General features: G+C 44.9%; 1 protein-coding gene across 1 annotated transcript in view; it reads left to right on the top strand.

The window, feature by feature from the left end:
* The first annotated feature begins 23903 nt into the window (after nucleotides 1-23903).
* Ino80 (INO80 complex ATPase subunit) overlaps nucleotides 23904-24492 on the top strand; it is a 97158-nt gene continuing 96569 nt past the window's right edge. Inside the window, 1 exon segment of the mRNA XM_051144413.1 lies at nucleotides 23904-23989. The gene's annotated coding sequence lies outside the window, so the exon portion shown is untranslated.

The raw sequence follows: 24492 nt of genomic DNA, 5'->3' as shown, positions 1-24492 counted from the left end.
CTCTTCTGGCCTGCAGGTGTATATGCATAATAAATAAATAAATCTTAAAAAAGAAAAGAAAAGGAAAGAAATGCAGCCTTGCTGGGCAGTGGTGGTGCACGCCTGTAATCCCAGAATAGGAAGGCAGAGGCAGGTGGCTCGCTATGAGTTCGAGGCCAGCCTGGTCTACAAAGTGAGTCCAGGACAGCCAAGTCTACACAGAGAGACCCTGTCTCAAAAGACAAGCGTGTGCATATGTGTGTACCACAGCACTCCTGTGGAGGCTAGAGAACAATTTGCAGGTGTCTGTCCTTTCCTCCCTCAGGGTTTTAGCAATTTAACTCTGGTTGTTAGGTTTGCCTGGCAACTGCTTTACCTGCTGAGCAATCTCACCAGCCTAAGGAAGCACTTTCTACATGGGGAATGTGTGGTTTGGTTTTGCTGAGACAAGATTTCTCTGTGTAGGGCTGGATGTCCTGGAACTCACTCTGAAGACCTGCTGGCCTTGAACTCACAGAGCTCCACCTGCCTTTGCCTTCTGAGTCCTGGGATTAAAGGTGTGCGCCTCTACACCCATCAGAAACGATGTCTCTTTAAAATGATGGAAGCAAAATTACAGCTCCTTTTTTTTTTTAACTTTTATTTTTCATTGTATGTGTGTGGTCTGTTTGTGGGTTTCTACAAAAGGATAAAGGTGCTCATGGAGGCCAGAGGTGTTGGATAACACTGGAGCTGCAGTTACAAGCTGTGCAGTGTGGGAGCTGAGAGCTGGGAATTGAACTTCCTGGCCTCTGCAGGAGCAGTGAGCGCTTTCTCCTCCCTACCCTCCCCCCCATACTTTTTTTTTTTTTTTAAGTTTTTGAGACAAGATTTCTCTGGACAGCCCTGGCTGTCCTGGAATCACTCTATAGACAAGGCTGGCCTTGAACTCACAGAGATCCATTTGTTTCTGTCTCCCAGTGCTAGGATTAAAGGCGTGCACCACCACTGCCTGGCCCACTCTCTCCGGTTTTGAGACAAAGTTTTTCTGCGTAGCTTTGGCTGTCCTGACTCACAGAGATCTGCCTGCCTCTGCCTCCTGAGTGCTGAGATTGCCCGAGCCCAGCTAGCAGTGAGTGTTCTTAACCAGTGAGCAGTCTCTCCGGTCCCCACATTATAGCTCGTAGAGCTTCTGCTTGAACATGGCTGGCAGTGGTTGTGTCTGTTCTACTCACATTTATTGCCCAAAGCACTCATTGCCAAGCCATTCACATGGAATGAGCGCTCCAGGAGCCTTGGCAAGTCACACTGGGGAGTGCTGTGTCTGAGCTTGGCGCGGGGGTGGGGGAGGGGGTAGGGGGGAAGGGGCACCCATGAGAACCTGGAGCTCTGAAGAATGAGGCAGACAGACCATGACATTAAGGTCAGCTAAAACCTCATCTTTCTTTCTTCCTTTGTCTCTTTCTTTCTTTTTATTTTTTGGTTTTTCGAGACAGGGTTTCTCTGTGTAGCCTTGGTTGTCCTGGAAACAGGCTGGCCTCAAACTTAAAGACCCACCTGCCTCTGCCTCCCAAGAGTTGGGATTAAAAACCTGAGCCACCACACCCGGCTTTAACTTAAAATTTTTTAAAGATTTTTTTTAAAAAAGACGTATTTAATTATTACTATGTATACAGTGCTCTACCTACACATACGCCTGCACACCAGAAGAGGGCATCAGATTGCATTATAGATGGCTGTGAGCCATCATGTGGTTGCTGGGAATTGAACTCAGGACCTCTGGAAGAGCAGCCAGTGATCTTAACCTCTGAGCCATCTCTTCAGCCGTTAACTTAAATTTTTAAATTTTGTTTTCTGTGTTACGAGTGTTTTGCATGCATGTACTATGTGTTGTGTATGCCTGGTACCCAAGAAGGTCAGAAGAGGGCAGCAGATGCTGTGGAACCAGAGCCACAGATGCCTGTGAGCTGCAACATGGGTGCTGAGAATCAAGTCTGGATCCTTCAGGAGAGCAGCTAGTGCTCTCAACTGCGGAACCAACTCTCCCACCCCCTAAAACCCTATCTCTTAAACAAAACCAAACACAGAGAAGCAGCCCAGGGACTGGGGCTGTACTTGCCCTAACAGGAACAGAAAGAATCCTGGCTTTGATCCTCAGCACTGTACCGACACTCGGATCCTTCAGACCAGGTCAACCTCATGCTCCTACAATGTGGAGGGTGACATTGAACCGGATCCTCCTTCCTCCATCTGGAAAGTGCTAGAAATACAAGCCTTCTTGTACACCACTGTGCCTATCTGCCTTAGCTATTTTTGCAAAAATGTTAAGCTCATAAATCCCACAACTCTTTTGTGAGCTGATTGGGCTTCTACTGAATCCACGAATGACTCCAGGGTTTAACCAACGCTGTGGAATTGTGAATTCCAAGCATGAGTTTGGTTTGAAGCTCCATTCATACCTCTTGACAAAATTTTTCCAATAAACATTTGACAGAGCTTCTGTTGGGGTAACTTCTAGGTACTTTTTATTTTGAAATAATTTTAGATTTACAGAAGAGATACAAAGAACAAAATATTCCTGGAACTCTTTCCACTCAGGTTCTCCCAGTATCTTACGACACTGTGATAAGTCTATAACCATTATGAAATTAATATTTGTAAGCTATGATGATCTGAACTATGGAATTTATTTAGAGTCCACCTGTTTTTCAAATAATGTATTTTTTCACCTTCATTATCCAATCAAGGACACTACATTGCATTTTGTTTGCTGTTACTTTAAGCAGTATTTGTTAACATTTTTTATTTTCGACCTGCTTATTACTAGTACATAGAAATTGAATTTTATTATAAATTTTGATTTTAGTCTTTTTAGAAAATCTACCAATCTAATAATTATACCATATTTTCTACACATGTATATCACTTACGAATAATGACTTATTTTTTTCTAATTATAGAACTCTTACTCTGGTGTGAAGGCACAAGCCGATAATTATAGCACTTGAAAGACTAAAGCACAAGAATTATAAGCTTGAGACCAGCCTGGGCTACTGGGCTATGTGGTATTTCAAAAATCAAACATAAAACTGTAGAATTTCCCCAGCACTCAGGAGGCAGAGGCAGGCGGATCTCTGTGAGTTCGAGGCCAGCCTGGTCTACAGAGTGAGTCCAGGACAGCCAAGGCTACACAGAGAAACCCTGTCTCGAAAAACAAAAAACTATAGAATTTCATCCTTTTCTTGGATTTCTGCTGACTAGATTTCTCGTATTGTGCAAAAGAGAATTAGGAACAGAAGGCCTCCTTGTCTTATTCTTTATTTCAACAAGAAGCCATGGGGGGGGCATGTGGGGTACTGAAGAGATGGCTCACCAGTTAAGAGCACTTGTTGCTCTTGCCAAGAACCAGGGTTCAGTTCCTAGTACCCACACACAGCCTGTTCACAGCCATCATAACTCTAATTCCAGGGGTCCAATGTCCTCTTCTAACTTCTGAGGGCACCAACATGCTCATGGTGCACATCCAAGTATTCAGGCATTCATCCTTACGTATACATAAAGAAAACTTTCCTTTGCTTGCTCGCTTTCTTTCTTTCTTGCTTTTTTTCCAAGGCAGGGTTTCTCTGTGTAGCCCTGGCTGTCCGGACTCACTTTGTAGACCAGGCTGGCCTTGAACTCACAGTGATCTTGCCTCTGCCTCCCCAGTGCTGGGATTAAAGGCGAGCGCCACCATGCCCAGCAAGAAAACTTTCTGTGTCAGGTAGAGAATGAGGCGGAAGGGTTGGTGTGAGTTGAAGGCTGTTCTGGGGTGCTGTGGTGTGTGTATATATGTGTGTGTGTTGTTTCATTTTATTTAACAATTACCTACTGAAATAATTCTTCCAATTGGCCAAGAGATTTAGGAAAGATTATAAATGGATGCCTAATTTTTCAATTCATTTTCTATATCAACTGGTGAAATGATTTTATTATTTCTTTTTTGTATTGTGGTGTTGGACTAATGTTTACAAATATTTAAACTAAGAATGGATTCCTAGAAGGAAATACAATTGGCTCACATTTTATATTACTGGATTTAGTTTGCTAATTATGCTTATTATGCTAATATGCTTATTGACACATACTTTTTTGCATCTTTTTATGTTTTGTTAATAAAATTATGTTAACTCTAGTCAGGCATGCTGATACCACCTGCAGTAATCTCAGCACGCTGGAGAAGAAGGCAGAAGGATCAGGAGGTCGAGGCCAGCATCAGCTTCTTAGCAAGTGGGACTCCAGTGCGGTCTACATAAAACCTGCTCTCAATAAAACAAAAACCCATGAAAAAAAGAAAACGGAACAAGATACTTTATAAACTGGGCCATGGTGGCGCACACCTTTAATCCCAGCACTCGGGAGGCAGAGGTAGGTGGATCTTTGTGAGTTCGAAGCCAGCCTGGTCTACTGAATGAGTTCCAGGACAGCAGAACTATTTATACACATGAAACTGTGTAAAAAAAAGCCAGGTTTCGAAGCACACTCAGGGAGGCAGAGGCAGGCATTTAGCTGTGAGTTCGGGGCCAGCCTAGTCTACAAAGAGAATTCCAGAACAGCCAGGGCTATACAGAGATCTCAAAAAACCGAAATTAAGAATAAATAAATAAATAAATAAATGGGAGAATAGTCAAGGAAGATATCCAAAGTCAATCTCCAGTCTCCAAACTTGCAAGGACAGATGAATACAGCTAACAAACACGTCACATACCACTCACACACACACACACACGGTAGACTTGTGTGTTCTAGAAAGAACTGTGATTGTTCATATTAGTACTTCCTCCACTTCCTGGTCATCTTCTTCCTTTTTCCTCTTCCTCTGTTTCCTCTCCCTCCTCCTCCCTCTTCTCATTCTATCAGAGTCACACTATGTAACCCTGGCTGGTCTAGAACTCCATATATAGTACTCCAACTCACAGATGCTGAGATTAAAGGAACGGGCCACTATAGCCATCTGAAATTAAGTCTTCTTTGAATGTTTACTAGAACTTACTGGCAAAATCACCTGGGTATAAGTTTTCTTTGTGAAAATTTGGTGGCTATTATTGGTGTTTGGATGTGTTCGTGCACGTATCTGCGTTTGTATGGGTGCACATGTATGTGTGTGCACATGTTATGTGGAGGTCCAAAGTTGACACCAGGTGCCTTCCTTGATCACTCTGTACTTTACTTGTTGAGGTAACTGAGCCTGGAGCTTACCAGTTTAGTGTAATAAGGTAGCTTGCTCCACAGAGCCCCCTGGCTCCGCCTCCAAGTGCTGGGATTTACCAGTGGGTTACCTCATCTGCTTGGTTTTCCATGGGGTCTAGGGATCTGAACACTGGTCCTCACACTTGCATGGCAAGCACTTTATCCTCAGTCTTCTCTCTAGCCCTGTACCTTTTTTTTTTAAGACAGGGTTTCATTTGTCCAGGCTGTTCTCCTGCTTTCACCTCCCAAGTACTGAGATCACAGGGATGTCCCATCACACCTGCCCAGCCTGTGACATTTAATGTTATTTGGGTTCAAAACACATGGACTTTTAAAATGCATATATTAGTTTTGTTTTTCTAAACTACATTAAACACAAACGAGAGGGTAGGAATATGGTTCAGCTGATCGGATGCTTGTCTAGTTTTTCTTTTTTCTTTTTTTGTTTTTGTTTTTCTGAGACAACGTTTCTCTGTGTATCCTTGGCTGTCCTGGACTCCCTCTGTAGACCAGGCTGTCCTCGAACTCACAGAGATCCCCCTGCCTCTGCCTCCAGTGTGCTGGGATTAAAGGCGTGCACCACCACAGCCAGCTTTAGAATGCTTATCTAGTATGCCTGATGCCTGAACAGATTCTTAAGTCCACATAAATCTAGGTGTGGTGACAATAAACAGTCTAAGGTCGCCCTTAGCCACATACGGAGTTCAAGGCCTGGGTGAATGAATGTCCTGTTGAGTGCTTGGACACCCAGGACTTGGTATGCAGGATAGCAAGTCTGAGGTCGGTTTGGGCTTCTCTTTGAGACCATATCAATAACAGACAAACAAAAGGGGCTTGGAATGAACTCCTATATAGGAATCCATAGATCAGACCTGAAGGTCTGTCAAGTTATCAGAGTGAGAGGTAAAACTGTGCCAAGTCTCTCAGCACAGATGCTGGCCAAAAGCAGAGCAAGAGGGTCCTGAGAGTCGATGTAAATAGCACTACAGGAAAATGTACCGTAAGGGACCATGGTGCCACTGGACCTGCAGGATGCAGCCTTGAAAGGAGATGAGAACGGATGGCAGGAACCCAGGCTGAGGCCAGTCTGCGCTGACTCATGCAAATGTAAGGAGAAACAGGAAGACAGTGCAGCACGCATTCAGCCAAGACGTTACAAGGCCGTGGTGGAAAAATCACACTCAAATTAGATGAAAAGGGATAGAATGGTGCCAGGTGAGGCCTGCCTCTGAAGGACGCAACTGGTTCTCAAAAGTGTGGGGCGGTGGAGCAGGCAGGAAGCATTGCATACCAGAATGTGACTTTTGCAAAGGAAAGATGCCAAGCCAGGATGGCGGCATTAGCAAGAGAAAGGGAGTCAGGAGAGAGTTCACAGAGTGGGGATTTGAAGAGTTTCCACAATCAGTGCTGCAAAAGAAAAATGAAACTTACTGGTCTGAGTTAAGAAGGTCACTTCTGGAATTCTTATGATTAGAAATTATGTAAGGATTTCCCAAAATGTTGGCCTAGTCGCAGAATTAAATATTTTCATGTCTGTGTGCAGTCAAAACTTAAAAAAAAATTGAATATGTGCCATTAATTTTAATGAATTTTCCAAATTCTTCCTTTTAAGATTTATTTATTAATTATACAGTGCTCTGCCCGAATGTATGCCTGCAGGCCGGTAGAGGGCACCAGATCTCATTATAGATGGTTATGAGCCACCATGGGGTTGCTGGGAATTGAACTCAGGACTTTTGGAAGAGCAGCCAGTGCTCTTAACATCTGAACCATCTCTCCAGTCCTCAATATCTTTTCCTTTAATTAGTGTATTGATTTTAAGGGGGAGGGGCCTGGAACTTGATATGTAAATCAGCCTGGCCTCGAATTCACAGAGATCCACCTGTGTTTATTTCCCAAGGGCTGGTAATAAAGGTGTGAGCATCCACACCTGGACTTGGTTACTTTCTGTTTTTCTGTATTATTGTTTTAAAAATGGCCGAGCAGTGGTGGCACATGCCTTTAATGCCAGCACTAGGGAGGCAGAGGTAGGCTGATCTCTGTGAGCTCAAGGCCAGCCTGCTCTACAGAGCGAGTTCCAGGACAGCCAGGGCTACACAAAGAAACCCTGTCTTGGAAAACAAAAAATAAAAACAAACAAAAAGTTGAAACCACCGATATCATCTTGTAAGGGAATATATTCTCATATAAAATTTTATATAGTCCATGCTGGCCTAGAACTTACACATATTTGCCTGTCTCTGCCTTTCTGGACTAAAGACCTGTCCTAACACATCCAGACCCTCTCTGAATATTTCAATCTATCTCCAGCCAGCACTCGGGAGGCAGAAGTAGGCAGATTGCTGTGAGTTTGAGGCTAGCCTGGTCTACAAAGTGAGTCCAGGAAGCCAAGGCAACACAGAGAAACCCTATCTCGAAAAACTAAAATAAATAAATAAATAAATAAATAAATCTCCATGTCAATTTAAATCTCATTTTACAATGTACTTTCTATTATAAAATAATCTGATCAGGCATGGTAGTGCACACCTTTAATCCCAGCATTTGGGAAGCAGAGGCAGGTGGATCTCTGAGTTCCAAGCCGTCCTGATCTACAGAGCAAGTTCTAGGACAACCAGGACTACAGAGAGAAACTCTGTCTAAATAATATAATATATAATATGTAATCTCATTGCCAAGCATGTGGCATGTTGAGGCAAAGAAGTATAGGAAATACAGTAGCAACCTGGGACTCCATTTACTTTGGACTGGACAAATCTGTATTCTAACAGCACATGTGACAAACTGAAACCCTTACCTGTGTGTACTACACACACACACACACACACACACACACACACACACACGTACTTAGAGAGAATATCTAGTGTATTGTATGGATGCCACATTTGTATATTTAAAACTCTATAGCCTATAGGAACAGGTGGAATAGATGGTGGGACATCTGGGAGGCAGATAGAGCCAGGCTTGGGAGCCTGGGAAGATGTGAGAGGACAGACAGATAGTACCTGACAGAGGTGACCAGCCATGTGACAGCATGTAGACCAGTAAATGAGTTATTTTAAGTTATGAGCTAGTCACAGAAGAGCCTGGCTATATGGCCTAAGTATTTGTAAATACACTTTGAGTTTATGCGTCATTACTCTGGGAGCTTGGGGCCTTGGGGGAAAACATGCTTCCTACTACACACACCCACACCTCAGAACAATACCTCTAGCAACCTGTTAACAAGATAGGACCCCCTAGCTGCGTGAAAATTGGTACGCGTGCCTCTCTGAACAATGAGATAAGCTTTTCCTGGTAGAATGCTCTTTATGTTTGGGCATGAGGATGCCCAAGCTGGTTGTGAGTGAATGCGCAACGTGACAAACTGTTCTCTAAATTAACTTTTGTTTTATTTTGTTTTTCGAGACAGGGTTTTTCTGTGTAGTCTTAGCTGTTCTGGACTCACTTTGTAGACCATGTTGGCCTCGAATTCTGCCTGCCTCTGCATCCCAAGTGCTGTGATTACAGGCATGTGCCACCACAGCCAGCTGTAAATGAACTTTTTTTGGTTGTTTTTTGTTTTTTTCAAGGCAGGGTTTCTCTGTGTAGCCCTGACTGTCCTGGACTCACTTTGTAGACCAGGCTGGCCTTGAACTCACAAAGATCCACCTGCCTCTGCCTCCCAAGTGCTGGGATTAAAAGCATGCACCACCACTGCCCGGCTCTAAATGGACTTCTAAAGAGAATTACGTACTTACCTACTTATGCCTATGTATAATTGAGCGACCATGTAATTTAGCCTGAGCAGCAGAAAAGAAGTTATACAACTTAAATCTATCAATCAAAATAGCCACTCAAACAATGCCCCTTATTAACTATCCCTCCTTTCCTTTTGACTCCCCAAAAAAGAAGCCCCAGGCAATACCTTGGAGCCCAGTGCTTGTGACCTGATTGTGACCTACCCTTATAGCTTCGTTTTGAATAAAGTTACTTTGCTATGTTTACAAATTGTGTGCATTTATTTCATTCCTGAACAGACACTAGGAACCTGGAAACACCCACCACATCCTGTCTACTGGGAACATGCTGTATTCTTGCACTTATCCACCCTCCAGGCAGCCTTGAGCCTGAGTGCCCAGTTTTTCTGTCCAGCTGCTAATAGCCAATGATCTCAACAGTCGTGTTCTATCACCCCTAATTCTTCCCCTTTTAGGTCCTCTTTCCCTTTTAGAACCTCGCAGCCAGTGAGGCTGCTCTCTGAAACCCTGACTTAGGGGAAGGGGTGGCAGTAGTCTGGCCAGTCCCTTGTGTACTTCTAAATATAGTTTGCTTTAATCAGACAGCCATGGAAATGTTTTTTTCTGAGGTTTAACACAGCCAGCCTCCTTGGGCACTAGGCACACACATGGTGCACTGATATACATGTAAGCAAAACATCCATACCCATAAAATAAAAATAAAAACCCCATCAACCAATCAACAAACAAACAACAACAAAACCCTTGCACTGTTTTTCAGAGACCTACCCCAGGATGCCCTGATGTTTTTTGTTTTGTTTTGTTTCTAATATTTTGATAGACTATACATTCTGTAATGCCCTAAATTTGATTATAAGGTCTGAAGGATGGAGAGGACGAGATAGTGGAGCGTTTAATAGAGGACTTCAATGTTTGTGGATGTTTATTTGAACTGACTCAAATTCCCAGGCCATTCTAAAGGAAGAGACTGGTTTCTTCTCCTTCTCCTTCTCCTCCTCCTCCTCCTCCTCCTTCTTCTTCATGTGTGTGTGTAGCCTGGCTGTCCTGGCTCTCACTCTGTAGACCACCTATCCCTGCTGGGATTAAAGTTGTGGGACACTAGTACCTCTTCAATTGTCCTCTGAACCCCACAGTTCACCTAGTAAGTTTCAGGTAGTAGACTGGAAGGTTGCCAAAGATTAAGAATTTTTTGTTACACAGGGGAAGTAAGTCTAAGACAATTGAATGAGTATAAAATCCCTGAGGTTGTTGTTTTGTGTTTGTTTGTTTGCTTGTTTGTTTGTTTTTCTTGAGACAAGGTCTAGCAGGGCACGGTGCTGCACACTTTTAATCCCAGCACTCCAGAGGTAGAGGCAAGCAGATCTCTGTGTGTTTGAGACCAGCCTGATCTACAAAGAGAGTTCCAGGACAGCCAAGGACTATTACACAAAGAAACCCTGTCTTGAAAAAAACAGAGAGAGAGAGAGAGAGAGAGAGAGAGAGAGAGAGAGAGAGAGAGAGAGAGAAGGTCTTACTATTTAGCCTTTGATGACCTAAAACCCACTACAGAGACCAAGATGGCCTCAAACACACAGAGATTCACCTGCTTCTGCCTCTTGAGCTCCTCTACTGTCATTAACTTATTCTTGTTACCAAATTTTTATTCTTTTATCTTTCTTGATTTATTTTGTACAAGCAAAAACTAATTTTTAAAAAAGTAGTAGAGATTGAATGTAGAGTTTTAACCTACATTCTACCACTGAGCTATACTTTCACCCCACCCCATCCCACCCCTCCGTATGTTTTCTCTTCTCATTTCGAACATAAGAGTGCCATATTGCTGGGCATGGTGGTAGCACACCTTTAAACCTAGCACTCAGGCAGCAGAGGCAAGCAGATCTCTGTGAGTTTGAGGCCAGCTTGGTCTACAAGGAGACCCCAGGACAGCCAAGGCTACACAGAGAAACCTTGTCTTTTTCTTTTTAAAATTTATTTTACTTTTATTTTATGTGCATTAGTGTGAAGGTATCAGATCCTTTGGAACTGGAAGACAGTTGTAAGCTGCCATATAGGTGCTGGGAATTAAACCTGGGTCCTTTGGAAGAGCATACAGTGCTCTTAACTACTGTGCCATCTCTCCAGCTCCGAGAAACCCTGTCTCAAAAAAGAAAATAAAGAAATACTTAAGTTAGACAGATTTGGTACCATATGCCTATAATTGTAATCCCAGCACTCTGGGAGGCAGAGGCAGGCAGATCTCCATGAGTTCGAGGCCAGCCTGTTCTACAAAGTGAATGCAGGACAGCCAGGACTACACAAGAAATCCTGTCTAGGGGTCTGGAGAGATGGCTCAGTGGTTAAGAGCTCCACCTGCTCTTCCCAAGGTCCTGAGTTCAATTCCCAGCAACCACATGGTGGCTCACAACCATCTATAGTGTGATCTGATGCCCTCTTCTGCAGATAAAGCACTCATATACAATAAATAAATAAATTTTAAAAAGAAAAAAAAAAAGAAATCCTGTCTTGAAAAACCAAAAAAATGCCAGGCGTGGTGGTGCATGCCTTTAATCCCAGCACTCGGGAGGCAGAGGCAGGTGGATTGCTGTGAGTTCAAGGCCAGCCTGGTCTACAAAGTGAGTCCAGAACAGTCAAGGCTACACAGACAAGCCCTGTCTTGAACAAAAAAAAAAAAGCAGGCTGAGTAAGCCATGAGGAGCAAGCCAGTAAGCAGCACTCCTCCATGGCCTCTGCATCAGCTCCTGCCTCCAGGCTCCTGGCCTGTTAAGATTTCCTGTCCTGATCTCCTTCAGGATGAACAGTGACATGGAATTGTAAGCCCAATAAACCCTTCCCTCTGCCAGTTGCTTTGGTCATGGTGTTTCACCAGAGCAAATATAAGCCTAATTAGGACAGCCACCTATCAAGAGAATTATACCGTTTTAGCAGCTCACTGTGCCAGTGTGAGCAAGATTCCATTTCTGATACCCTGGACCCCTAAAGCATGCACACAGCCATCTCAGCTAGCTGTGCCACCTCAACAGAACCTGTAGTGCTCTGGTTTCTTGAAGCTGAAGAGGAGCCCCAAACTAGTTATTGTGCCAGAGTGACATTATACAGCAGGCATTTCCTTGACAATGTGTAACCTGTTATACCACAGATTATACATGCTGCCCATAGTTAAGGGAATGTGAACGGGGCGGCGTGGACTCAAGGTGTGGCTAGTTTGACCACAGAAAGAATGTGTTTTGTTTAGTATGTCAACTTTAGGGAGCTCAGTGGTAGAGGATGAATTATTAGTTCCGAGCCTAGCCATCTTTTCTTGTAATCTTATTGCCACAAAACTCCAAAATCAGATTTGTGTGCTGGATGTGCAGTGAACACACAGAGCTCGGCATAGAGGAAACTGAGTCAAGTAGGCAGGGTGTGCTGGAGAATGTGTTCTCAGTACTCATGAGGCTGACGGAATGGAATGAGCAGCCGCAGAGTAGATTTGTCTTTAAAACAAAAAGGGGTGCAAAGTGAGAAGATGAAAGGCAAGCCTCAAATCCAAGTTTCCCCAACCAGTGTGATTATGGCCTATCGAAGGGAGGTGCACACACATAAGATAGGACAGAATCCAGGGGAGAAACTGATTTCACAAAATCAGACTTTGATGACAGAAGACAGCTGGTAAACCATTGAGCAACACATGCTTCTGTAAGACAAGGTTGCAAATCATCTGGGGGCATCTCTTCTGTTATACACAGTAAATTCAAGCTGGGCAGTGGTGGCACACGCCTTTAATCCCAGCACTCGGAAGGCAGAGGCAGGTGGATTGGTCTGAGTGCAAGGCTAGCCTGGTCTACAAAGTGAGTCCAGGACAGCCACGGCCAACACAGAGACCCTGCCTTGAAAAACCAAAAACTAGCCGGGCGTGGTGGCGCACGCCTTTAATCCCAGCACTCGGGAGGCAGAGGCAGGCGGATCGCTGTGAGTTCGAGGCCAGCCTGGTCTACAAAGTGAGTCCAGGATGGCCAAGGCTACACAGAGAAACCCTGTCTCGAAAAACAAAAACAAACAAACAAACAAAAGAGATATAGAACATATATATCCTAGACACACCCTCCACCCTCTGCCTTAGTTCCTAAGAAGTGTTAGTGTCTCGGGGCTGACAGATCCACAGAGGCTGGCTGGAGAGTTTAATAGCAAGTGCTCCACCCTCTGTAGCTACTCAGTCAGACAGACACTCACAGGGTGCTGCAAAGCTTCCCCAGCTCCTCCGCTATCTTGTCAGAACACAGAGGTAAAGCCAAGAGGTCAGTACAGTTGAGAATCAACAGGTTTGGAAGACACTGTCGGTTAGACATCTTGCTGTGGGCAGGGTTTTGAGATAACCCTTAGAGTTATCTATGTACACAATGATTCAAGCAACAATGTAAATGTAACAGAAACCATTAAGACTAGTTGTGAGATGACAAATATGTAGCTAAACACAACTATGCTACTCCCAAGTGGACAAGTTGTCTTTTACCTTTGAACTTTAAAAAATTTACTCTTATTTAGGTGTATTTAAGTATATGCTGTGTGTTGGTGCCCTTGGAGGCCAGCTGGAGTTACAGTGGTGAGTCACCTGACATTGCTTAGTAACAGAACATGGCTCCAGTCCTCCGGACACTCTCCCTCTCCTTACCTCTGAACCATCTCTCCAGTGTCATGTTACCATTTTATTTTTTGTGGTTGTTGTGAGACAAGGTCTCTATGCTCTCTATGTTGGTCTAGCTATAATAGCATTAAATGTATAGATCAGGCTGGCCACAAACTCAGAGATCCTCCTGCCTCTGCCTCAGTGCTGAGATTAAAGACATGCACCACCACACCTGCCTGGCTGTTACTATTTTTCTTTTAATTTTTAAAATTTTTTTATTTTTTTTAGTTTTTCGAGACAGAGGCCAGGCCTGGCTGACCTGGACTCGTTTTGTAAACCAGGCTGGCCTCAAACTCACAATAATCCACCTGCCTCTGCCTTTCAAGTGCTGGGATTTTTTTTTTTTTCTGAGACAGGTTCTTATAGGAAACTTAAGATGGTGCTGAATTCAAGATTCTCCTTCGGAGTGGGATTACCTTTTTTGCTTTTTGGAGGTGGGGGGTGAGGGTTAGGGTAAGTCGTAGCCTAGGTTAGCCTCGAGCTGGCTATGTAGCAGAGGTAGCAGAGATGACTTTGAATTTCTGATCCTCCTGCCTTTACTTCTCCAGTAATGGAATTGCAAGTGTGTTCTACCATGCCCAGTTGTAAGTGGTGTTACGATATCAAATTCGGGCTGGAGAGATGGCTCAAAGGTTAAGAGCACTGCTGCTCTTCCAAAGGTCCTGAGTTCAATTCCCAGCACCCACATGGTGGCTCACAACCATCTATAGTGAGATCTGGTTCTCTCTGTGCAGGAGTACATGCAGGCAGAACACTCTATCTATAATACATAAATAAATATTTTTTTAAAAAGGCATCAAACTCAGGGGCCTACGTGTGAGGGAAGGTTCCCTACTAACTAGCTAGAGCCTCAGTTCTAATGTGTGTGGGCTTTTGTTTTTGTTTTTTGTGGGGTTTTTTTTTTTTGTTTTTTTTGTTTTGTTTTGTTTTTTGTTTTTTGAGACAGGGTTTCTCTGTGTAGTCTTGGCTGTCCTGGACTCACTTTGTTGCCCAGGCTGGTCTCGAACTTACAGCGATCCTCCTGCCTCTGCCTCTTGGGTGCTGGGATTAAAGGCGTGCCCACCATGCCCGGCTTTGTTGTTGTTGTTGTTGTTTGAGACAGGGTCTCTCTGTGTAGCCCTGGCTCTCCTGGACTCCCTTTGTAGACCAGGATGATCTTGAATTTACAGAGATCCTCTTGCCCCTGCCCCCTGGGTGCTGGGATTAAAGGCTGTGCGCCACCAAGCCCAATTTAGAATAACTGAGGTTTTAATTCTTTTAGTTTTTCATTATATTTCTCTTTTTACAAACACAGTTATACTATTACACATAAAAAGAAGGATCACAAAACAATCAGGAATTATATAAATGTTACATTCATAGTGTTTTGCCTATTTGTATTTGGCAACATTGAAGAAAACTTCTTTCCTATCTTGGTGCATCTAAAATTCTGATTGTAAATCAATATCTATCATATCTCATCTCTATCAACTTAAAGCATCCATCTAGACCTAGAAACATCTTAACCCCTAAATAACTAAGCTTAATTGTAAGACTAAACTATCTGGTCTTCAATTCCATCAGCGACTTGAGAAGGAATAAAATTAATTATCTGGGTAAACCGGAAGTACAATAAAAGATCTTAAAAAAAAAAAAAAAAGATCTTCTGGAGGAATCTCCATCCGGATCTCAAGCTGTATTATAAGGATTTTAATTCTTTTAACACAACAAGGCAGAATTATGATAAGAGCACAGGGGACTTAAAGGCAGCCCAGGACTTAATGGTGGTTGTGACCCTGTGCTGCCTCCTTTGAGCGTCCAGCTTTTGTTCTCTGCTATGAGGATGAGCCTAATGGCCATCTGTAAGTCTGGGCAGTCTCCTGTGGTATGGGATTGGAGCACAAATGGAAGTCAGTCTTGCTGAACAGACAGTAGCATCCACTGGAGCACCCCCGTTGGCATGCTACTTATCTATGGGGTATTTTGGGCACAGTTTCCTTAGGTAACTTCTACTTTGTGTGACTTACTATCTCCTAAACAAATTTATTAGTAAATCACCGATAGCACCTATTCTATCACTTTGTGTTTCTTCTATATCATGCTGACTTGACTAAGAGTATCTGAAAAGTCTTACTTGTAGCTCTGGCTGTCCTGGAACTTGCTATGTAGATCAGGCTGGACTTGAACTCATAGAGACCTGCCTGCCTCTGCCTCCTGAGTGAAGTGAGTAAAGGTGTGGCCCGTCACATCCAGCTGCATTTAAGTTTTAACTGTTGCAAGTGTAATGGATAAGTGGGTGTCAGCAGTGGGGGCCAGATGGATTAAATTGACAGAGAGGGACATCTGTGTAGATAAACCACCTCTTAGAAATAAACTATGAGATGAAATTATAAGGTTAATTTGAGGGGGCTCTTTCATTTTGTTTTGTTTTGTTTTTCCAGACAGGGTTTCTCTGTGTCCTGAAGTCACTTTGTAGACCAGGCTGGCCTTGAACTCACAGCAATCCACCTGCCTCTGCCTCCCAGTGTTAAGATTAAAGGTGTGCACCATCATGCCCAGTTTTTTTTTTTTTTTTTTTTTTTACACTTCCTGATCAAGCACTATTCACTTCCAAGTGCCACGTACTGGGGCTCTCCTGTCCACATTTCTTTTGCCATTTTGATGTTCCATATTCCCCATCATGCTCAGCTTTGAGGGTCCTTTTTTAACCACCACTCTAATTACCAAATAAATAACATATAGATCTACGGATTTGTTTGGCAAGCTTTACAGCACTAAGACTGGGAAGGTATGATTCATTCTAATCCTCTATGCTAGTCTGGCTGCTTCCCAGCCTAATGACCCCGTTGCCCTACTGGTCCTGCCTGGGTTGCTTCTGCTCCATCAGGTCAGTCCTCATGGCCACATCCTTTTTATACCTCTTTTTTGTTTTCCTCTTCCTTCTCTCTCCTCCACTTCGTGGTCCCTACCTGAGAAGTCCCACCTCCTGTTCTCTCTTGCCAAGCTTAGGCTCTCAGCAACATTATTAACCAAGCAGAGATATTGGGGAGCAATGCTTACACAAGACTGATCAATGAATGGGACAATGCCCACATCCCGACTGCAACCAGATCTCAGGGAACAAATTCATCATCTGAATACATAGCACACCAGCTTGGCCCCCAGCATCTCCCCCTTTTAGTTCAGTAAAAGGCTCATTCTCTTAAATAACAAACTATATACAATAAGAACAACTATGAAAACTATCATGTAAGAATTACATTCACAGCCAGGGGGTAGTGGTGGTGGTGGTGGTGGTGGTGGTGGTGGTGGTGGTGCATGCTTTAATCCCAGCACTCAGGAGGTAGAGGCAGGCAGATTGATGTGCATTCCAGGCCAACCTGGTCTACAAAATGAGTCCAGGACAGCCAGAGCTACACAGAGAATGTCTCATAAAACCAGAAGAAAAAAAATATTTATTCTTAAATCAGAGACAATTTAAGCTTAATTGTGAGACTATAACTATCTAGTCTTCAACCCCAGTAGAAACTTGAGAAGGAATAAATATTACCTGAGTATGCAGGAAGTACAGAGCAAGCAGCCTCCAAAATATAGAAATGACATAGACAGCTAGATGCCTGGACAGTCACTCACTATTCCTCAGCAACATTGGGGCATCATCTTCGGCCTTATGCCTAAGTATATGACAGACTTTTTTGTGAAGCAACAATTATAAAAGACTGACTACCTTGTCTTGGCAAAGTTTGGCAGTTGACTTCCTTACTTAGTTTGTCCAAGTTTGGACAGCATGCTGTCTTCAGGTGAAGCAAGGGCAGCTTCTTTCCCAGTGGCTGGCTGCCACTTTCGAAGCAACTCTATATGGAGATTCTTTGATGCTCATCATCTTCTTTGATATAGGCTGGGGGTGCTGCCAGGAGCTGACTTGTCTGTCAAAAGATCCTTTTTCATTTTTAATTTATTTTATGTATGAGTGCTTTATCTGCATGTACATCTGCATTCCAGAAGAGGGTATCAGATCACATTATAGATGGTTGTGAACCATCATGTGATTGCCAGAATTGAACTCAGGACCTTTCGAAGAGCAGTCAGTACTCTTAAACACTGAGCCATCTCTCCAGTACTGAAAGATCCTTTTATTAAAATACACCCTTCAATACTATAGTCTGTGGCTCTCTGAGGTTTTAAAGACTATCTATTTACTTATAATATATCTGAAAAAGTAAACATTGCTCATTTCCAGTTACTTGTTATCTGATTAACCTAGAAAATATATTTCTGCAATTAACTAGTTTCTAATATGACCATAGGAATAAGCCCTTAACTTCTGAGCCATCTCTCCAGTCCTTTGTTTTTTTTTTTTCAAGACGGGGTTTCTCTGTAGTCCTGGCTGTGCTGGACTAGCTTTGTAGACCAGGCTGGCCTTGAACTCACAGAGATCCACTTACCTCTGCCTCCCCCAGTGCTGGGATTACAGGCGTGCACCACCATGCCCAGCTCTACAGCTTCTTTTTTTATTAATGTCACCGTGTCTGTGTATGTGCCCACAGAAGTCAGAATTTGCTGGCTTTCCTGGAGTTAGGGCTACAGGAGTTGCGAGCTTCCTGATGTGGGTGCTGGGGACCAAACTCTAGTCCTCTGCAAGGGCAGCAGTTCTCTCCCCGGCTGAGCCCTCTCTCCAGCCCCCACAGTTAGTTTGTTTCATTAATATCTTGCAACTCAGACAAGATTTCAAAGTATATTTAATATTCTTATTATTTGAAGTAAGTAGCTTCTTGTGAAATCCATTAGTGTGAACACTGGGAATTCACACCTCCAGTCAGTTTTATTGTCTTATCATCAAGTGTTTCATTTTTATCAACCGAAAGAGCCCTAGCATTCTTTGCTTTGGTGCTTGGGTGGAGCGGCTTTCCTCCAGATGGTATCTTACAACATGACAGCAGATTATCTAGTCCCACATTGTCCTTGATCCATAAGACTGCTAGTTGCTGAACAGTTCCATGTCTGGCTTCCTCCATGATTGGTAAGTAGGTTCCAGCCTACTGGAAAACTTGTTCAGTTACCAACAGAATAAAGTGCCTTACTGAAACTAATGGGCATTGCATAGAGTTGTGTAGGGCTTCTGTGGCTCAGAGCTAAGAAATTATTTCTTTTTTTGTTTCTGTTTTTCAAGACAGGGTTTCTCTGGGCAACAGCCCTGGCTGTCCTAGACTCGCTTTGTATACCAGGCTGACCTTGAACTCACAGAGATCCACTTTCCATGAGGCAAGGTTCGAAGCCTTTTGTGGTTTGCCTTAAATGTGTCAAAAAGCCACAGGAAAACAAAAATACTGGATAATACTAAAAAAAGTTCTCTCTTTGCTTGTACAAAAGGGCCAAAAGACTTAAAAACAATTCTTTTTTTTTTTTAGTTTTCGAGACAGGGTTTCTCTGGACTCGCTTTGTAGACCAGGCTGGCCTTGAACTCACATCGATCCGCCTGCCTCTGCCTCCCGAGTGCTGGGATTAAAGGCGTGCGCCACCACGCCCGGCTCTTTAAACCAGTTCTTGTTGTTATAGGGGTGATGCTAACATGTATGAGTGCACATGTGTGCACGCCACAGCACATATGTGCAGGTCAGAGGGCAACTTTGAGATGTTTGTTGCGTCTTCTATCACACATTCTGAAGATTAACCTTAGCTTGTCAGGTTTGCATACCAAGTGGTTTTTTTTCCCATTAAAACATCTTTCACTTTTTAAAAATTAGGAGATGGATGTTCATAACAGAATTAGTTGTTCACATATTTATGAGACAAGTAATTTGTTCCTTACTGTCATTTGTACCATAAGCTCTTGTGGGGGATATGGGAGGTCATTTAAAATGTGTACCTTTTTCTTTTCTTTTCTTTAAGTTCAGGATCTCACTATATATCCCTAACCGGCCTGGAACTCTAGAGAGTCTGCTTCTGTCTTCTGAGTGCTAGAATTAAATGCATGCAGTCCTACACCTAATTATTTTATGTCATGTGTCTGTGTGTGCCTGTGTACATGCGTATGTAAGCAGCTGTTAAGTAACCTGGAGCTGGAGTAATGTGTGGTTTTGAGTTGTTAGAGACTGGTGCTGGGAACTGAGTCCCAGTCCTATTACAAAAGCAACAAGCACTATTTATTTATTTATTTAGACAGAGTCTCTCTGTGTTAGCCTTGGCTGACCTCGAACTCACAGCGATCAAAGGCGTGCACCACCACGCCTGGCCGCAGCAACCACTCTTTACGACTCAGTCATTGCTCCAGCCCCAAGAGAGGGCATGCGAGATCTAAGACAACTGTTGGGCTTCTTTCTTCTTCACCAGAAATTCCTCCTTCTAATTCTGTGATTTGAATAGTGGAATTTTAACCTTGTTTTTCCAATCTTCTTAGGTTCTTCAGACTGTTTCCTTTTGCGTTTGTGTAGTGTGTGTGGTATGCATGTGCTGGCCTGGGCGAATCATGTGGAGTGCAGAACAGACAACAGAGATCTTCCTTCATCAGCCTGTATTTTAACAGTTTGAGACAGGGCCTCTTACTGAATAAACGGAAAGCTTTTGGCTAGGCTGGCTCCCAGTGAGCTCTTGGGCTGTGCCTGTCTGTCCCTAAATGCTAGGACTACAAACATGTACAGCAGCATAGTGCTCAATTTTTTTCATGTGGGTGGTGGGGATCTGAACTCATGGGATCATGCTTGCAGAGCAAGTGTTCTAACCCACTGAGCTCTCTCTCTTGCCTGTGGCAATCTTTAATTAAGCATCCTTTTACCTTTCAATTATTATTATTTTTGGTTTTTCTAGGCAGGGTTTCTCTGTGTAGCCTTGGCTGTCCTAGACTTGCTTTGTAGACCAGGCTGGCCTCGAACTCACAGCAATCCACCTGCCTCTGACTCCCAAGTGCTGGGATTAAAGGAGTGTGCCACCACTGCCCGGTTTGGTGCATCCTTTTACCTTAGTCTTGCATTGATTTCTTCTTTTAGGGGGCTAATCACTGCTTCTGTCCTTGGGGGGTTTTATAATTCTGTTTCCTCTCTAGGTTTCTATCAATGGGCCTGCAAGCTGGGTCTGTCATTTTATTTTCCATTGCTCTTTCAAATCCTGTGCTAGATCTGTCATTGTAAACTTTAAAAAAGTCATTTCTACTAGGTTTAGAAGGATATTTGATCACACTGTGAACCCGAGATTGTGAACTGTAAAAAGCTGTTTCTAATTGTGGTGTGGCTCTGTCTTTGATTCTAGAGCTGTTTACTGTATACAAGTACTTGTGGTGTAGCTCAGCCTTAGCACACACCTTTAATCTAAACTTTGTTTATTGTAGATAGGTGGTTGCGGTGTGGCTCAGGCCTAGCACACACCTTTAATCCAAGAGCTTTCAGTAAACAAAGTTAAATGAAGTTAACCCTAGGTCAAGAGGGGGAGCAAGCTGACAGGGATTAAGGAGGCACTGAGGAGGAGGGGAGTTCAGACATGCTGGAGGAGTGGGAAGACCTTATTTTTGGGACTAGAGCCGAGTACGAAGGTCAACTGAGTGCTTTCTCTTCTCTGCCTCTCTCTGCTAGTGGGATTTCACCTCAGAATCTAGCTCCTGAGTCTCCATTGGCAAAATTGAACATTTGGGATTAAAAACAATTAGGCAACACACACACACAAACAGTAAGAAAAAAAATTCTGCGTATGACTGTTTACTTGCATGTATGCATGTGTGTGATGTGCATGTGTACTCCGCTAGAGGCCAGAAACCCCCCTAGAACTGGAGTTACAGGTGATGTGAGATGCCAGTCGGATGGTGTGAACCGACCCAGGTCCTCAGGTGCTCCTCTACTGATGAGCCGTCTCTCTTCCCCTTAAAAACATTCTTCCAATACCACCCACTGTTTGGAGTTTTCTGTTTCTGATCAGGAACTCATTGACTGATAAGCTTGGTGCTTTATCTTTTGGGATTGGGGGAGATTCTCAGGAATGGCATCTAGACAGTACCAAAATTTTGAAGGGTCAACCAGAGGCTTGTGATTTGCCTCCAACGCTCCGTCTATGTTTTAGCAGCTCCCTATCCTCTCCTTTAAGTGTTAGGAATATGTACCTTCCACACTTTTTCAGGGTCTGTCCACGCCAGGCATGTCTCATACAGGATGAAACGTAGGGACAGATCCATTTGCCTCTAGTCTGGCAGGATTCCCTGCACACACTAGAGGGAGCCCTTGGGCCTCAGCTATTACAGTGTTCAGGAGGGCCTCATCAGCACAGTGAGGTGCTAGGTAGCTGAAATGCAGGCAAACACATGTTCCATGTGGGATGGATTATCTTCACGTCACTGTCTTGCCTGGGCACTGGTGGCATCTTGCCCAATGGGTGGGGGAGACCATTCTTTACAAATAGCACTTGAGCTTGTGGTGAGGGAGTCACCAGTGGACTTTGAGCATTTATGGCTATTTCCCATTTTGTACCAAGCAGGGCAACATTAGGATTTTTTTTCTTTTAGAAACACAATTTTTTTGCATAAGTATCCAGCAGGCTATTTTGGCAAAATAACACAAGGCTTCTTGGAGGTCTTCTATTTGCCTTATCTCTTTCAAAGATAGGCTTGTCTTTCTGCTTGCTTTGATTATTGATGACTTTTTTGTTTATTTTGTTTTTGTAGACAGGGTTTCCCTGAGTAGCGTTGGCTGTCCTAGACTCACTTTGTAGACCAGGCTGGCCTTGAACTCACAGCAATCTGCCTGTCTCTCTGCCTCTCGAGTGCCAGATTAAAGGCATGCGCCACCACACCCAGCGAAGACTTATTGTTGTGATTTTAAAGAGATTTTGGTGTGTGTGTGTATAACACAAGCACATGGTAAAACACGTATGTGTAAGTCAGAGGATAATAAGCAGGAGTCAGCCCTCTCCTTGTACCATGTGTGCTCGGGTCAGGTTGTCAGAATTGGCAGCAAGTGCATTCAGCCGTTGAGCTGTCTCACCTGAAACTCTTACAAAATAATTAGTGTTAAATTGTATGCTAATTTAAGGTCTCTTTTACGGGACATTTTTTCTCCTGAACTTAAGGCATATCGAGGTCAAGAGACATTAAAAAAATTAAAAAGACATCCCCCCCCCATTTGTTCTAGTCTTTAAACAGTTCAGCTCCAATGGATGCAACGTGGGCCCAATTGGGAGTTTCTCAAGGGACAGTACAGACAATATCAAACCAACAACTGATTCTCGCCGAAACGAAAAGGGTGGAGTCCAACAATTCCTTATATGTCTCGGAAGCGATCAAACACAGACGGGATGAGGGCTGGGCGTGGTGGCACACACTTTAACCGAGGCAGGAGACTTTCCCTGAGTTTGACGCTAGCCTGGGCTTCGGAGAGACACTGTCTCCAAATAAAACTGACAAAGTAACAGCGAAACAAAAGCAACACCCCGTCCACCCATCCCCCCCCCCCCCCCCCCCCAAAAAAAAATTTTGTCGCCGCTTTCCGCGGAGGCGACTCACCCCACTAGGGAAAAGTGCATGTGAGGTTCAAGCGCCTCTGCCCCAACAGTTTTGCGAGGAGGGTGGACAACGTCGTCAGGAAGACGACCTGGGAAGGTCAGCAGGACGAACGACGTCTGGGTACAAACAAGGATTCCTCCCTGCCCTGCCCAAGCTGGTTTTTAGGGTCAGCCCACTACCTGGCGAAAACTTCCAGAGGGACCGCCAGGTAGCCCCTCCCACCGGCTGCCGGCGAGAACAAAGTTATTCCCAGGATCTTGGGCGGTTTCCATTGACGTTACTTCCGGAAAAAGTAACCTTTCTTCGGCGGGTGCAGGGCCGCTGAGCTCTCGCGACATTTGCTCCCGCGAGATCTGCTTGCTCACTCCAGCGATGACATCCTCCTCCTCCCCGTCGCCTTTCGGCAATCTTCGCCAGTCCCAGCCCCGACCAATCTGCACTCAGATAGTATAGATGAGGGTCTCCCCCAGAACCCCGGTCCGCGCGGGGCGTCAGGCGGTAGCGGCGGGGTATAAACTGCACGGAGGCCGACTGTAGCGGCACTGTGGGTGGACACGCGCTGGCGACTAGCAGTGAGCGTGGGCGGGGCGGGGGTAAACCAGCTGAGTAGCTGCTCGATTGTTCTGGCCTGGCTATGGCGCCTCTCCTCCCCCCCGCCATGGCTCCCCGTGTCCCTGCTCCGCTCCTCTCAGTGAGTGAAAGTGGCCGCCGCCGCCGCCGGCCCAGCGCCCGCAGCCGCCTCAGCGCCGCCGCCATCTTGGGGTCCCAGGAGCCGCCGAGGGAGCGAGCTAGGAGCGTTTCCGTCCAACGCAGTCACCGTCCCTCGGCCTCAGAGAGCGAACCGCGGCTCCACCGTCGGCGGGGCGACCCCCCCCTCCGGACCCCGCCCGCACCCCGCACCCCCTCCGCCGCCGCCGCGGCGGCGGGGCCCCTCGGCCCGAGGTGAGGCTGTGTGGACGTGGGCGGGTGGACCGAGGGGGTGTAGTGTAGGCCCCTATGTGCCCCTCTCGGCGGGCTACGACTGGGCCGGTTCTTAAAGGGGCCGTCGCCCCCGGCCCTCGGATTTGTTGGGGTTAGTAGAGAGGATGGCTGTGGACACTCCCCATAGGGTTGGGAACTCAGAGACCTGGGCCCCGGCTTTTCTCTCGTACCTCTGGAGCTCTGGGGTCATGGGTGACCTCAGCTACCCGAGGAAGCCCGTGGAGCACCCACACGTGGGGAGTGTTGGACCAGGTGCACGTGGGACCGGTGGGGCGGTGTCGGTGTAACACGTGTGTGGGTTTGGAGGTGGGGAGGGGCAGGGCGGAGGCTTGGTGGCCTGGGCTGGGAACCGGGTGAGGGTTCTACCTGTCAGTTTAAACGAATGAGATCTGAGGACTCGATAGCATAAACGAGCCGCGATCCGGGTGAATGGTGCAAGTTGCTGGTTGCTATTAGATGGGCAC

The sequence above is a fragment of the Acomys russatus genome, chromosome 4 (genome assembly GCF_903995435.1).
Source record: "Acomys russatus chromosome 4, mAcoRus1.1, whole genome shotgun sequence".
Taxonomy (NCBI): Eukaryota; Metazoa; Chordata; class Mammalia; order Rodentia; family Muridae; genus Acomys; species Acomys russatus.
Note: the sequence above shows the minus strand (reverse complement) of the source record. Positions and strands in the feature narration are given on the sequence as shown.